We start from the raw sequence: 15,680 nt of genomic DNA, 5'->3' as shown, positions 1-15,680 counted from the left end.
CGTTCCCTGCTCTGCTCGCAGCGTTGCTAATGCAAAGCTGCCTGTTCCTCAGGAGTACGTATAATGCGTGGCCTACCCATTTCGGAGCCGGAGAGAAACAGCTGTGCGCGCATGGCTGCGACGTCGAGCAACGACGTCACTGCAGGCGCAGCAAATGACGCAGGAAATCGCACCGGAGGAGTCTCCAGCGTGCAGGCGATAGATGGACGGACGGACGGAGGAATCGGCCAGCCATATGCAGCTTCGCTGTAATAAACACTTGTTTTCCTTCATTCCTACCACCGGTTGTACTCGTCAATGTCCATGAGGTATTCCTGGCCTAAACGCTATCCCGAGTCGCGAAAAACTGGTTGGAAGTGGTGAGGTCAAGAAGGCAGCCCTCACCATCTAAGATCGGCGGACCTGACAACGTGGCTCCGGGAGACACGACCTTCGCAAGCTCGAGGTAAACTGCGGACGGAAGAGCGACATCTGTGGATCCGAGATAGCAGAGCTCCTCTTCGTGGCTCAGAGAGGCATAACCGTCGCAGTAACAGTGTGAAGGCTTGGATGAGTAGATGAAACTTGAAGGAAAAGCAGCAGAAGGCAGTCGTCGCGATCTGGGATAGGTGGACCGTTGAACGCGGTTCCGGGAGATATGACCTGCGCAACCTCGAGCTTGGATGAGTGCTACAGTGACTACGTTTTGCCGGATGATAAGGGCAGGGTTTTATCGGGCAATTAGCACTGATTGGTCGCCGCCGCGTGTGCGGTTAATAGAGTGGAAGTTGTAGTCAGGTCTCGGAAAAGCATGTATATCAGTGTTGAAAAAGAGGAGCTTCTGTTGTTGACAGCAGAGCTCGGTATGTATACATTAAGGATAAGTTGAGGAAAAGCACAACTCGTACTAGCATTGACGAAGTCGGTTTCGAGGACGACGAGCTCACGGATGCTTGGGAAAAGATATGTCACGAGAGGAAAGAAAGGGAGGAAGAGAAGGAGCGCGAGAGAAAGGAGTGCGAGAAGGAGTGGTAGGAAGATATGGAACAAATTCAGGGAGAAATGAGCTCGCGAAAAAAAAAAACGAGATTAGGGCGTGGTGCGCATGCGGCCCAGCCACAAAGAGAAAGTGGGAAAATGACAAGTTAGCTTTAGCCGTACAAAACAGGCGATGACATCGGTCTCTACCCAATCAATTTTGAACGGATTGGTGAGAAGCAATCATTTCACCAAGACACATAGCCGGAGCGGTTACTTGCGTTGTTGCCGGGACACGACTTGCAAATCAGGGTCCGATTGAGTGTAGCCGAGGTAGCGCGTACAGTTCAATGAAGTCGAGTTTGCTCGCAAAATACAACCTTTCCACAGAGGAATTTCGGAGGAGATTTCGGCAGGAAAGCAAGAAGTCTAATGAAAGCTTTGTTGAGTTTGTGTGTAGCCTGAAGGATGATTTTTCTGAGTTGGTGAATGGAGCAGGGGCGGATAACGTCAGTAAGCTGTCCGATTTAATCTGCTTAGAGCAGTTTTACGCGACCATGATGAATTAATGAGCGCCTTTGGGTTAAAGACAGGAAGGAAGGTGTCTATGTAAGAGTGCAGCACAGCTAGCCGGTGAGTATGTGGCAAGCCACAGAGCAGTAGCGTACATTACTATCAAAAGCCTTCGTCACGACCAAGATCTTACCCTCAAGTGCAGCAAGCCACCCACACACGCACACACACAAAAAAACGAGACGACACTAGTCGTAGATCGGCGTGCACCGAAAGCATACTTTCCCCCAAACTGCACAAATAAGATGCCACTATTCCATTGCATAAGCAATCATCCGAATAACATCGATCTGCTAAAGTAATACATGACGGACTTAATGGTAAATGACAAAGAGTGTAGGGAACTCAGGAACTCTGTGGCCACCACGGACGTCGTCCATCTGAAATATGTGAAAAGTGATTACTACGTGTCCGAATGCGCGCTGATAAGGCAGGCCGTCAGCGAAGGCTCGGTGTGCCTACCTGTGGCAAAGGTACAGATTGAGGTACCTTCCGGAGATATCGAGACATTAGCAGTAGTCTCCAATGGGCGACCGGAAGGCTACCCTTACCTTTTCTATACAGCTAAATCACTGTTGAATAAAAATGAGAGAACATTTGCTGACGCCCATGTCATGGCTTTGACGCCGCCAAAGCACGCGAACTCGATGAGCACCTGAAGCACCGATGAGCACCTGAAACAGCTAGCTCTGGAGATATAGTTAGGCTAGAGGAGGAAAATTCAGGAAGAGAGTGAGCCTGAGGAGCCGCCAACGGGAAGAAAAAAAGGCACTCAGAAACGAGTACAAGAAAGCGTGCTCAGAAGGCCTCGCAGAGTCAGGAATGCGGCAGAGATGGCAACGCAGCCGAATAAAGCGAAAGGTGCTGAACCCTATAGGGAGTGCCGCGAAACAGTTAGAAAAGCACATTTCTTGTTTGGAATGTTTCCAGTGAGAGGGCGTCTGAGTCGCCAAACAAGGAAGACAAGACGCTGGATTATTGCTAATAAGCTTCCTAGTTCTTTACCTCCACTGTGAATCAGTTTTTCCTGTACAAATATCTTACCATTCTCCCATCCTATTTACTTTCTTCTGTATTCCTCAGTCTTTCTTCATAATCAATTTCACTCCAGAGTTTCCCTCAATTCAAAATTTCACCAAGCCCTAATACCCTGCACAACTTCATTTGTAGTCTTCTCGTCAACTCCCAATGCGTGGCGTCCCACTGAGTTTTCGTTGCTATCGAGTCGTGATTGAACCCCTGACTTCAAGCAAACCACCACACTTCCAAACGTAAGACCTAGAACGATTACACAGTTCCACATAGCCCGGAGCACCTCATTCATATTGTATCCCCATAGTGCTCTGTGTTTCATTATGGCCTCATTTCTCTTCCCCATTGCTGTTATTGTTTTTTCCTGTGTTTCCATATACGTATCTACTGCCTTCGTTTATCCGTATACAAAGGTATTTATGCTCTTTTACGCGAGGTATTTCCTGGACCTGTATTGTCAGTCTGCTCACAGTTTTCATTGAATACGATAATACCAGATTTTTAACGCTAAATTTCATGCCTAAATTGTCGCCTTCCTGTCCACAGATATTAGCCAGACGTTGCATATCACTACGGTTGTTAGCTAGCAACACAATGTCGTCCGCATAAAACAAACCTGGAAGCTGCTGCTAAACTATTGTTCCCACTCGTTTGTATGAAAGTGTAAACCCGTTATTGCTTCCCTGTGGTGCCCTCTCCATCCTCACCATGTATATCATAAACAGCAGCGGAGATAGAAGGCACACCTGTCTCAGTCACTTTTTAATATCAACTTGCTCTCCGCTCCTCATCCTTTCGCATTCAACGCAAACTCATTTTCTAGGTAAAAATCTCCCAAAAGCTGTATAAAGTCGTTGCAGATGCCTTCCCTTCCAGACTGGGTAACTATGCAGCACACATCATCTGCTTCAGAAATTCTGTTTGACCTAATGTTATCATTTAACCTTCACCAAATAATCCTAGAACCGACGCGTAAGCAAGGTTCAGCAAACAATATCCTTGACCTTATACTAATCAGTGATAATTTTTCTGGGCACCAAGCACCGACAGAAATTATTGAAGGCATTTCAGATCACAACATACCGCTATGCTTGTTGCCTCTGGACTGCTCTATAAGAACGCGTTGTAGTACGTCTATAGTAACCAACTTCGAGAAGGCGGATGACGCCAGCATACTAACCCACGTTGCGCACGAATTTCAAGCGTTCACTGAAATAACCTTCGACCCGTCAGTCGGTGTGAACACAGCCTGGCTTCATTTTAAGAATATGGTTTGCTACTGTGTAACTATGTTCCGTTAAAAAACAAGCGACCACAAAGAACAAGCCCATGGATAACTCGGGAAGTTATCCACGCGAAATGTCATGTAAAAAGGATACGTAACTCTATTAAAAATCATGGATCATGCCCATCCAAAACTAGCAAACTAGCCCGCGCAGTAGCACATTTTCGACAGACAGCCAAAGAAGCTAAGGAACATTATTTTCATGTAACGCTGCCTAACATTCTGACAAACAGCCCTCAGCGATTCTGGAACCACTTCCGCCCTACTAAAGACACGTTATCGGACTTGTCTCCTGAGGAAAAAACTTACAACGCTAATGCGTACAATAACTATTTTCACTCGAACTTCACAAAAGATGACAGTAACCTGTCAGACTTGAGTAGCAGTTCAACATCGCGCATCGATCCTTTAATCATATCTGACGCGGGTATCCTTAACATGTTGCTCACCCTTGACCCTAAAAAATCATGCGGACCAGATGACATTCCAAACCATTTTCTAAAGAGATACGCAGAGTGGTGCAGCCGATACTTGGGCCTCATATTTCGAAAATCCCTATCACAGTCATCCTTACCCGACGATTGGAAAAATGCGAAAATCATCCCAATACGAAAAACAGAAGACACCTCATTGCCCTCTAATTATCGACCAATATATCTTACTAGCACCGCTTGCAAGATGCTCGAGCATATCATCCTTAAACACCTAACAAACTTTCTTCACACTCACAACTTATTAACGCCACACCAGCACGGATTCCGCCATGGATTGTCAACCGTCACGCAGCTTACGGAAGTTGTGCATGACCTCGCATTTAACATCAATAACTGTAGCCAGACTGATATAATATTATTAGACCTTTCCAAAGCATTTGATCGCGTATGTCACAGTACATTATTAACAAAATTGCGAGGTTTTATTGGGGATGGGGAAATTTTAGACTGGTTAACAGATTTCTTAACAAACCGGACACAATTCCTACTATTTCAGCATGTGGAATCTGCGACAGTGCCTGTCACATCAGGCGTCCCCCAAGGAGCCGTGTTGGGGCCACTGTTATTTTTAATTCTCATTAATGACATAACCAGAAATATTGACTGTAACATCAAACTGTTTGCTGATGACTGAATCCTCTACCAAACAATTAACCCCTACGAAGATCATGTTTCGCTTAGCAACTCACTAGACCAGCTAAATGAATGGTGCAAAAAATGGCAAATGACGATAAACACAACTAAATCAGTTTGCATGACGGTAACAAAAAAAAACAACCTTACGACTTTCCATACTTTATTAACGGCACAATGCTAATGAAAGTTCACCAGCATAAATACTTAGGCATCACACTAACTTCTGACCTGAGATGGGACGCGCACACTGCCAACGTGACCTCGAAGGCATTACGCAAGCTATTTTATCTTCGAAGATGTCTCCGCCTCGCACCAACGTCGACTAAGCTTCTCGCGTATACTACTTTCGTTAGACCGGTTTTGGAGTACGTTAACACAGTTCGGTTTCCCCACTCAGTAACTAACATAACAAAACTGGAAAAAGTACAGCGAAAAGCGCTGTGGTTTATTCACAACAAGTACAAACGTACAGATTCACCCACTAACCTTGCGGCTATATCGGGTTTAGGGACGCTCTCATCAAGGGCGAAGCAAGCACGGCTAAAATTTTTATTTAACTTGATTCACAATTATTATAAGATTGACCTAACAAAATACATATGCTTTTCGCAGTCACGATCATCGAGACATAAACATGCACACGCTTTAACAGAATATTCATGCCATAATGACACATTCATGTACTCTTATTTCCCCCTCGTGATAAGGGAATGGAATCGCCTCGATCCGTCAGTCATTTCTGCAGACTCATTATCTCAGTTCACATCACGGCTGGAATCCATATCTAGTAATCAGTAACGCAGTCTCATTCACATAATATGCTTTGCAATTCTTGTAAGCCATGCTTATTATCTTGAGGGTGTTTACTGTTATTTTTGTTCCCGTTTGCTGTTTTTTTCATGATGTGTTATCGGTATTGCTGCGCATGTCTCCTAGAAATGTGTTATCTATATTTGTTTCTTTTATGTATTCTTACCTTGTTCCTTTACGTTCCTTGTTTGGCTTATTGACACGCAATTTGTATGTGCACGTTTATTACCATGTCTTTCATTTCTGTATGTCCACCTGCTATGGCCCCTGATGGGACTGGCAGTATTGAAAATAAATAAATAAATGAATAAATCCCGCAATATGTTGGTGTTTACGTTATCATGCGCTCCAGTATTGTATAAAAATGCCCCATATGGTGGTCTCCTTTCTTTTCCGGGTCTTTAAATACACTAAGTAAGGACAAATAAGTTATCATCCAGACGCTTACCGATGCTGAAGCCATTCTTAAGTTCTCCCAATATGTAATTATTCTCTGCCCATGTTTGCAGCTTCAATTTAATTACCTGCATTGTTAACCTGTATGTATAACGGTCTATATGAATGAATTCTACCCTTTTCCTTCTTACCGTTATAAATAAATGTATTCTACTTTGTCACCCAGTGTCTAGTATTCGTTTATCTTTTAAGGTCTTTTCTACTGCTTTCAACAGAGCTTCCTTACTTTTTTGGTCCTAGTTCATTTATCAGCGTAATGGTGACCTTGTCTGCGCTGTAGCTGTGCGCTTAGGAATTTTCTCTGCGGCTTTCTTCCAGTTGAAATTTGTCAGCACCGGCTCTTTTCCCCCCGCTAGTTCTCTCTCAGGCTCGTTTTTTTTCCTCAAATAGAACCTCGTCCCTGCCTTGGAAAGATTCCGCTGTCATTTTTCGCATGTAATTTAATGCCGCATCCCCTTCCACATTGTTTACATCTTCGTCTAGGATATGTTGTTGCATTGTTCCAGACTTCCTTCCTAATAATTTTATGTGGTTCTTGAATATTCTTTGTTTGGCCTTCTTTTTTGCACGTATTTCTGACAACCAATATTCACTTCCACCGTTTATCTTTGCTTGAATCAGTATTTGAACCATACATATATTTCTCCCGGTATATTTCCTATTTCCTGGATAATTCTTCCCGTGGCAACTGCGTCTTCTTTGCCTGCCTGCGCTCTCATGATGCTTTCTCTAGTTCGGCGATGACTTGTACGCTCTAAGAAAAAAACGGGTCAAAAGGGAGTCAAAGCAACCTAACCCTTCTTTTTTTTTTGATAAGACTCCTTTTTGCGTGAGGAGAGTCCCAGAATAATGACTAACCCTCCTGCATGAGTCAGTTGACTCCAATGGCTTGTGAAGGGTCCTCCTGAAAGATCGTGACTCAGTAACTCGAGATTAGTGTGGACGAGAGAAAGATTATAATGCAGAAGAATTACCAGATAATTTCTTTTGGCTTTATGCTTTCTTCTGGCTTTAGGCCGCCCCTTAGGGTTTGTGCCCTGATTTTAATGCAGTGTCTCACTCTTTCGTTCTTGTCATGTTCTGCAATGTCTTCTAACTCTAAATGTTGATTTTCCTTGACCATGTCAGTTGAAATCGCATAATTGGGTGTTTGTGGTAAGGAAGACCTGAACTCGCCACACTGGATTCTGACCAAAAGTAAATCTAAGAAAAAGTATTGGCTACTAAACTGAGCCCAGCATCGAGATAAATTAAGTTCAGCAGATGCACTCAACAGCGTCGATTGTAAATGTAGATTCGCGACGTAAAATTATATTTTCAACATTTAAATTCCAAAACCAATATATTATTCTAAAGCACGCGGCAATGGGGAAATGCAGATTCATTTTCAGCAGTTCGGAATATTTAACGTGCACGGAATGCACGGTATACGAACGTTCTTGCATTCTGCACCCATTGGAATGCGGCCGTCGCGGTTGTGATTGGACCCGTGACCTCGAACTCAGCAGCGCAACGCCAAAGCCACTACGCTACCGCTGTGCCTTGCGTTCTACGACCAGGGAGAAACATTAGCGCACACAACACTCCTTTTAAGCCCCTTTGGAAATTAAAAAACAATAATGATGTAGTTTCGCTCGAAAGGCGAAGCCTTGATAGCCATAGCAATGTATTAGACAACTACGAGAAGCAAGGTTCGTAGTTTCATCGGATGCATCAATTGCAGTAAACATTCGATTTCTAATTAATTTAGCAAACACGGGGTCACGCGCGCACTTGTAAACATGAACAGATCTCACTCAAAGACCGCGAACACTCGCAGTCACAGTGTTGGCGTGAACGGCGCGAACTTGGGGGACCACACGCTTCTGCTGCCTCTTTCTTCAACGCGTCTCCAAAACTTGAAATTGCGCAACCTCGGCGCCCCCCACTTTTGCATCCATCGGAGATTTACCCTTCCCCGTCAACGACATTTTCTCTCACCTTATCATATATTCCTTCTGTCATCCGACAGTAATCAATGACCGATTGCCAGTTTCCCACTTCGCACGTGGTCTGCCCATCACACGTAGGCCCTGTATTCACGATGACGAGATTGTGTTGCTCACAACGATCTACTCGTTGTTGTCGGAATAACCACCTAGATCCTGTACGTGGGCGTTCATGTAATCTAATAGAATAAATTCCGCAACTCCTAATATGAGCCCTTAGGCATTCGACTAAATCTTAATTCTTCTCTCTGCAATTATTCCCGGTCCACAAATACGTTACGCGCAGCAAAGTTTTCTTTTCACTCACTGTGCCTGATAACCAAAGATACTCTAGACACTCTGAATTTACTCTTTCTCATTTGGCTCCTTGATCTACGAGCATTCCTATGCCTTACTTTCGTCCAGATTTAGTTCTGTTGTGCCCTTTCCAAACATAATTCTTAATCATTTGTGGCTCTTCTAAGTAGTTAAAGTGCGTTTATGTAACCGCATACACACCTATCTGTTCTTTGTTTAACTGCTCCTCAATCTCTAACCACATTTTCTTTCTTCTGCTGCCCAGCATGTTTATGTAGCATATTGCATGGCAAGCTCTCTTTCTTGTTTTCCTCCTGTTGCTGTTATTTACGGCGATACTATTCTGATTTTCCGGACCTTCATTACTACCTTCCCTGACCTCCTGAGTGCCTGTGGGCCTCCCCAAAAAGCAACTGCGCTACCAACTAGTCGCCAGCCCACATCTCGTGCAAGCCTGTGATTGAAGTAGATCCCATCTCAATGAAAACCACCATACCTTCTCACTACCCTATTTTCTTCTACAACCTCGAAACGTTTCTCTCTGCTCGGTCACCATATAGCCTCATTTGCAGACACAACAGCTCTTTGTACGTTGCTGTAACGTAAAGGCACGTCCAGCACAGCGCACACCACAGTCTGCACCTGAGCGGACACCTCGTGCAAGTCGTCTACCCCCTTCGCCAGGCGCTGTGCTAGTCCTGCCCCTTTTCTCTTTAACACGGCATTTAGCGCACCTGCTGCTACTATAAAGTTGCGCCCGCGGGCATTTTCCGCGAGCTTTTCTTTTGCTCGCTCCATGACAGCGTCTAATGTCCGCCTGGAAATGACCATACTGCCACTCTTTTGACGCCTTTCACCCTCTCCACAATGGCCTAAGAGCACCTAGCCAAGTTTGATTCACCGGCAATAATCCCCGTTTCACTCTATATTACTGCCGAGGCTTCGTTCTCCTTCCGTTTGCCATCCTTTTCTGCGGAATTCACACTAGACAAGTCACATTGACCCCTTTGTTTCTGCTTTTCCTTTGCGGCTGTTCCAAGGTAGACGAAGCTCTTGCCAGCAGCCCCAACCCACGTTGCACGCATTCCACGTGCTCTGTTGATACTCCCTGTCCAGTCACGTCGGGAGATGACGTTCTATCATCACGACCACTCTCGTTCATGATGGCGGCCCTGTTCAGGCTTTCCTCGGCTACTCGAAATCTTTTTTTTCCATCGCCTTCCGTGCATCACGATCTATATTTAGCTTATTTTTAAGCTCTTCGACCTGTTTCACAAGCTCATCCTGGAAATCCTCGATTTTCTTTAGTCTAGCATCGACATCACAGTGTCTGCGGATTGACTCGATTTCCTATCCATTCTCATCCTTCCCCTCGTCTACCTTGAGGGACCCCCCACACACTGCACACTTTATCGCCTTTCTTTCCACGTGTTGCACGAGGCTGTTTCTAATACAAACGCCGAAGCTTTCTAGCACGTGCCTACTAGCAAAGGATCATACGCTTAGAAGCTAAATCCTTAAAATGCCACAAAGTAATTATCACCAATCTTTTAAAAGCAATGAATGCTGTACACACTTAAGGCATGACACGCGTTCGCACGTATTCAAACATGCGGCCACGCTCTCACTGTCCTAGCAAAGCAATATTCCTGATACCAATGCACGCATACTAAAACAACAGCTAATAGTCATGCCACTTCCAAACCACTATTTCAAGACTTAGCGACCCACACCATTGCACGTGTTGAAACACGTTGAACGAACGGACGCTTTGACTATGCTACAAAACCAAATTTCCACGAAACACACGCACGCACACGAAAAAAGAACGCAAAGAAAGATAACTAGCAAATTACTTTTTAAGGGCTCAGAACATCTGCAAATAAAAAAGAAAAACAGAAGCAAGCTCAATGCATGCACAAAAAAACTTACCCCGAGCCGCAACATCATCTCATCGTGGCACGGCGAAGTACGCAGTGCGCGAAAATTCGACGATGCGCGTGCACTGCATCAGAGCACCGAACGCGATTGCTTAATTCTCCGTTAGGAATTTTCCGTCCCAAATCTAGAACTGCCTATTTGTGGGCGCGGCCCTTACACGGGTGCGGCCCTTACAGGATTCTATACGGCAAAACAAATCTGTTTTGACTGCACTAGCTTTAGCTTTAGCTATACCAACGTAATGTTTTTCTTTCTTCCTTTTGATGTTGGCTTAACTAGGTCAACAAACGCTATGAACGCCTGAAAAGCCTCAAACATCAGGTTTTTGTTTCTCTATAATCAGAGAAAGAAATGGGGAATTCCGCAATGTTTATTTCTGGTAAAGTAGTGTGCTTAGGTGAGGTAATCATGGAAAAAACAAGAAACGTTGGAGTTACACCAAAAAGTCACAGTCGCTGTTCCCATTTTTGTCGCATGCTACAGCTCCCAGTCACTAAATTTAACTACAGCTGATACCAACAGCCATTTATGACAGAGGTCAGTTATAAGTGGGCTTCGACGTACATCTGAGCACTAGAGGCTTTCTGCCAGTGCGCTTCAAAACTTCACATCGCAAATGCATCACGCGTACGATCTAATACCTGTGTCACACGGGCACATTTGGAAGGCCTTCCAGTCAACGGCCTTTGAAACACCACAACTCTATCGACTCAAAGGAGTTATCACGCTGCTACACGGTACTTTTGAAAGGCCGTTGAGTGGTTCAGGCGTTTCTCGAAAAATTGTGTGGCGCTGCGGATCTTTAGTTTCGTTTTCATGTCACGAAAAGTTCAACATTAAAACCATTTACAAGCACTATAATTTCTTTTATATTTGTTTACACATTTAAAAAATTTGTTTATACATTGCCATACATATATGTTTAGTTTTTAAGTTGTTGAGTAGCGAAACTGCGGCAACGTTTGCGCCGCTCGATGAGGCTGCCGTTCTGGTGTGTGTTGGCACATGTTAAGTGGCAAAACAGTTTATTGAATAATGAATAACACTCATATATAAAATTTTAAGAGCATTTGGTTTGATTTGTTCTTTCTAACCGTGAGTACGAGCACAATATGAACGGGAAGGCATGTTCGCGCTGTTTCCGCTTCCGTTGCTCAAAGGCCATCGAGATTTCGATAGAGTTGTAAGGTGCTCCGTTGACTCGAGATTGACTCGGCGGCCTTCGAAACGGCCCGTGTGGCAGCTCGAACTTGACCTTTGAGTCAACTGACTATCGGTTGGAAGGCCTTCCAAACGCCCGTGTGACACGGGTATAAGGGACTTCTCTGCACTTCAGCAATATGAATCGCATCTCCCTCATTTAGCCTCGCATCGTCACTGTCAACCTCCCTCACCTTCATAGCTTGAGGATGTAGGGCCGATAAGGGTGAGGACGCCTTCAGTGAGGGTGCCCATGTGTGGTCGCGAGCGTGTGGGAGTGTACTATCGTGAGCAATATGAGCAGACAATATGAGCAATTTGTACACAGGAGCGCGTGTCAGATAGCCTCGAACCCTTCTATGGGCGATACCTGGCGGCCGCCGTCGGACACAAAGTGGAAAGGAGGGCGCTGTTGTAATAACTGCTGGCACACCTGCTATGCGTCTCTTTATAAAGTATAAAGTGCGAAACTTCACATCGCCAGCGCACATTCATAAAGCTGTTTGATACTGCAGTCTTAGCGGCTATGGGCGGCCAGTGAAAACCGTGAGCTGCCGTTTTCGACAAACGCAGGCGCGGTGGGAGTGCCAAGAGTTAGCGGAAGAGCGTCCGCCTTACGCCTGTGTTTTTGACAGCGTCATCGGCGTATCGCTCTAACTCTGCATCGAGGCTATTTGCCACGCGTTCGCGTCTACCCGCCCATATTGCTCATGATAGTGCGTACTACTTGCCGCAGAAGTTACATAATTTCCTTTTTCCGGCGTTCCGCAATTTCTGTCACACTGCCACGAGAATGTCCGTGACACAAGCTGCCATTATTTTCAATTTCATCGAATAAACACACAAAAAAACTGACATTATAGTGTTGTCATGCTCTCGCCATAAGTAGCGCTAAGGTATTCGCACCTGTTACCCGCTTCGGGGGGCGCAGTGGCTATGGCGTTCTGCTGAAGAAGACAAAATAGGTTCAATTCCTGAGCGACTGTTGCATTCCTTTGGAAGAGTAGGAACACAAACATGGCAGCTAGTGTACTCAGAAGTGGGTGCCCGTTAAAGATCAGGAGGAGGGCAAGCTTAATCGCGAGTCATCTACCAGGATCTCCTTTACAGGTCATTACTACGCAATTTCTGACATGAACCGCCCCAGCTTTTGCTATAACATGTCAGCTAGGAGTGGCTTTTTTATAGTGCAATACACACACACAAACTTGGAAACGCCAATCTATAGCAATGCGACTTACCATTGGGCAAATTCGCCATACCAAATTACGCTGCATGTCCATGTTGTCTGACCGTGCCCGTTTCAGAATATGTAGCGCCATGATCCGTTTCTCAAGAACATCCGTCCGGTAGAGAGGGATATGATCAGACAGAGACAGGAAGGGCAACCAGGCTGGGCACGGTTGGCGATCCTGCACTAGGAAATTTGTGAAAGGAGACAAGAAAAATGAGAGCACGGGCACAACAGAAGTTGAACTTTAAAGCAAAACTTTTTAAGCTCTCAAGTCTTGAAGCAAGGATTCGAAAAGATCCTTAAGAACATCACACCGACAAGAATCCTGCCGAAGTCCCAATAGAACTTTTTTTAGATAAAGGTTGATTGGTAAACTTTAACAAATGTTGTACAAATTATTGTTGTTGCACAGCATATAGCGAGCAATTGCACAAGACGTGTTGAATTGTCTAAGTTATCTCGCACTCCTCGGAGTCCAGTCTGTCTTCACGTCAGTCTGGTTCAGTCTGGCTTGTGGTTGCTTCAATGCTAAGCGCATCACCATCGACAAACGCCGTGAGATGGGTTCTACCAAATGTTTTCCAATATAGGTCGCGTAACTCCGGCCCTCTGATGTGACCAGCTTAGAGTAAGCGACGGAGGTACTCTTTCTGTAAGGAAAAAATAAATACATAACTAAACAGAGATAAGGAGCAAGTACATTTGCTGCGCAAGAATTACAATTTAACAATCCCTGAGAGTTCCCCTTCCGTACGACAGCCACAGGCGTTATTCGTGCTATTCCGAGCTTTGAACGAAAACACCTGCACAATTTTTTCGAAACAGGACGCACATACCGGGCTTCACAAGTGGTACGGTCAAAGACTTCTAGCGCTTTACGTGTAATCGTCAACAAATGAAAATTCATCAGAATAGCATAATCAGGACGCCAAGATTGCAAGATCGCGCTTGACGCCAATGATCGAATAAAGGGCTCACTGTTATTTCTAAGCCAAGATCAGCCAAACAATTATTGAAAATTTATCAACGAGCCCACTGCACTTTGTTGTTCTGTTTGAACTGTCCACTTTGCGTGTCATACAGTGCGTTGTAAATGCGCAGAAGACGCCATGTTCCTCGTTGCAGCGCGCCATTGGTCCTGCAGGTTGAAGGTATAAGCAAAAATGATTCACAGTCGCTTAAGTCACAGTCGCTTAAGTATCCTTACTTGATTTTATTGCGAAAGTATTATGACTTCTCTTATTTATTGGTTACATACATGATACGTGACGTTGTACATTGTCACGTCTCCTTCCCAACTCTACCTCTTCACCTTAATCCATCTTCCTCTAATTTGTACCAACCTTAGTTCACCTTAATACACTTTAAGCCAGCCTAATTCACTTTACTCCACCTTAAGTGTACTGGTGAGCTAGCCACAGCACACCATCTGCTGTGGACATGTCCTGGCCTTTCCTCACTGTGAAGAATCTGCCTTGCTGGGCTGCAGAGCTCAGTGTTTACGCTAAACGACTGGATTCTTCCAAGAGAGACCCCTGAATACCGCAAAGCTATCTACGACAGCTCGTTGCTCTATCTGGTAACGAGTGAAACAATTCGCCTAATTTAGACACCTCGCCAGAAAAACCACTTGGGCTGCCTTTTAACATATGCGCTTTTTTTTTCAATTACTAAACGTCTCTCTCTCTCTCCAGCTTACGTCACCTTACTAAAACTTGTTCTTGTTTTAATTCCGTATTACTGCTGGCGTCATAAAAGGCGCTCATAACGTCACTGATGATGATGTTTATTAGCACTCGTTGCGTACAAAAACGCCGGTTTTCCTGCCTGATTGGGCAAATAATGCTTTTGCTATAATATTATAGACGCAAGCAAGTGCCGGTTAATGAAGTGCGAACAAATGCAGGCACGCTGCATTGACGAAAACCTTGACTTTCGCACTTTTGTGTATGACTACGCATGACTGTGCCATCACAGCGCATCTTTAAGCGCAGGCTTCCTGCCGCGGTGTGCCTGACCGTGACCGGCAGCAGAAGTGATGACTCGCATCTGCTGCCGCTGATATTGCTATCGGCTAACACAACAATGCTATATGTGATCGCAAATCTACGCGGGCGCTGTCGGTCTTCTTGTGCCGCGAGAGAAAAGAAAAAAAATTACTCACAAACCGTTGGCTGGTCGTTACCGACACTTTACACGTCAGTTTGCTGGTTACAAACAGAGATCCGGCCGGGGAAGCTTGTACGATATTTCTCACAGCGGGTAAGAAAAACAAAAGTGAGCCGTGGTAGCGCGGCGGAACAGAATCAGATGTTTTCCGTCTGCCACAAATGGCAAATTTACAAATATATTGTAGCGTATATATTACTCAAAAATTTAAGAATATTTGCTTGAGGCATAAAACGCATTTGTTCAATTGGAAGAACATGAGACGAGGAGTCTCGTACATTGTGCCAACATTAAAACACGTTTTTATTTGCAGATATTTGTCTGCTGATAGGAGGCGAAAAGATATGCGAATGGCCCGGCGAGAAATGAACGGCAGAGGTGGTTTTTTGGGGGGAATCTTTTAGGAAGCTGAAAACTTGCCCTAAAAGAATAACAATGTAAAATTTAAACGAAATCTTGAGTAGAAGAGGGAACAAGATAGAAAAACAAAGCGCAAGGAGTCCCTAAGGAAAAGTAGTGATACTGACACAGGATAGGGAGTGCGCTAGTTCTCTTTTTTTTTTCTTTTACATGTTTGTGTTTGTAAACATATACAGCGTGCTGGCACA

General features: G+C 44.7%; 1 protein-coding gene and 1 long non-coding RNA gene across 5 annotated transcripts in view; one reads left to right on the top strand and one right to left on the bottom strand.

Moving 5' to 3' along the window:
- LOC139051747 (uncharacterized) overlaps nt 1-15,680 on the bottom strand; it is a 193,317-nt gene that overhangs the window by 41,175 nt on the left and 136,462 nt on the right. Inside the window, exon 2 of the long non-coding RNA XR_011509522.1 lies at nt 12,911-13,081. This is a non-coding gene — a long non-coding RNA (uncharacterized lncRNA). The remainder of the gene's footprint in view (nt 1-12,910; nt 13,082-15,680) is intronic.
- The window catches only part of LOC139051745 (uncharacterized), a 185,912-nt gene that overhangs the window by 37,229 nt on the left and 133,003 nt on the right, over nt 1-15,680 (top strand). The gene's annotated exons all lie outside the window — the stretch shown is intronic.

Source organism: Dermacentor albipictus, unplaced genomic scaffold (assembly GCF_038994185.2).
Source record: "Dermacentor albipictus isolate Rhodes 1998 colony unplaced genomic scaffold, USDA_Dalb.pri_finalv2 scaffold_14, whole genome shotgun sequence".
NCBI classification, from domain to species: Eukaryota; Metazoa; Arthropoda; class Arachnida; order Ixodida; family Ixodidae; genus Dermacentor; species Dermacentor albipictus.
Note: the sequence above shows the minus strand (reverse complement) of the source record. Positions and strands in the feature narration are given on the sequence as shown.